Raw genomic sequence first — 1,140 nt, forward strand, 5'->3', positions numbered from 1 at the left:
AACAATCTCACTTTTAGGTATTTACCCAAGGGAAGAGAAGACACATTTTCACACAAATGTTTCTAGTGGCTTTATTCATAATCATCAAAACCTGCTAATAGAATTGTCCTTTGATCCGTGAATGGATAAACAAGCTGGAGCATTCACACAATGGAATCATAACTCAGCCGCACAAAGGAATGAATGACCGCTGATATACGCAAGACATGGATTGACTCAAGTGCAGCAGGCTATGTGAAAGAAGCCAGTTTAAAAAAAGAAGCCAGTTTAGCTTTGCGCAGTGGCAGTATCGTAGCCAATGAGGTTTATCCGAGGCGCGATTATTGCTAATTAAAAAAAGAAGCCAGTTTAAAAAAAAAAAAAAGGCTATGTGGAAGAAGCCAGCTACATATTGTATGATTCCATTTACATGACACTCTAAAAATGCAAAACTATGCGGATTAAAAAAAAGAGAGAGAGAGACCAGTTGGTTGCTAGGGTTTGCAGGTGGAAGGATGGGGTGATGACAAAGGAGCATGACGGGGTTTTAGGGGTAATGAACTATTCTATATTTTGATTGCAGCAGTGAGTGGCTACAAGACTGAATGCATGTATTTCAAACTCTGAACTGTACACTAAAGAAGATGCATTTTCATATATCTAAATTATATCTCAGTATACCAGATGTTAAAAAAAAAAATTTAGGGGCGCCTGGGTGGCTCAGTGGGTTAAGCCACTGCCTTCGGCTCAGGTCATGATCTCAGGGTCCTGGGATCGAGTCCCACATCGGGCTCTCTGCTCAGCAGGGAGCCTGCTTCCCTCTCTCTCTCTCTGCCTGCCTCTCCATCTACTTGTGATTTCTCTCTGACAAATAAATAAATAAAATCTTTAAAAAAAAAAATTAACACAGCAAGTGCCACGTTGATTTGTCTTAGTAATGATACCACATCTGGAACAACTGGGGTTACTGCTTGATTAAATTTACCACCATTCTCGGCCTTGACCTAAGTAGAATTTTCAGGGACCAGATGAATGATTTAAAAGATGGGGATCACCACATCTACTTCAAGTTTTGGGGGTGGGAACATATTCTGCCATTCCACCTAGAGTGCCTTATTGGTTTTTGTTATTGTTGTTGTTTGTTTGTTTTGTTTTGTTTGA

At 40.0% G+C, this 1,140-nt stretch overlaps 1 non-coding gene across 1 annotated transcript; it reads left to right on the top strand.

Annotated features, from left to right (window-relative positions):
• Positions 1-269: 269 nt before the first annotated feature.
• Positions 270-413, top strand: LOC122903742. Its single transcript, XR_006383995.1, has one exon. It is a non-coding gene; the product is annotated as a U4 spliceosomal RNA (small nuclear RNA).
• Positions 414-1,140: the final 727 nt, after the last annotated feature.

Source organism: Neovison vison, chromosome 3, assembly GCF_020171115.1.
Source record: "Neovison vison isolate M4711 chromosome 3, ASM_NN_V1, whole genome shotgun sequence".
Lineage (NCBI taxonomy): Eukaryota > Metazoa > Chordata > Mammalia > Carnivora > Mustelidae > Neogale > Neogale vison.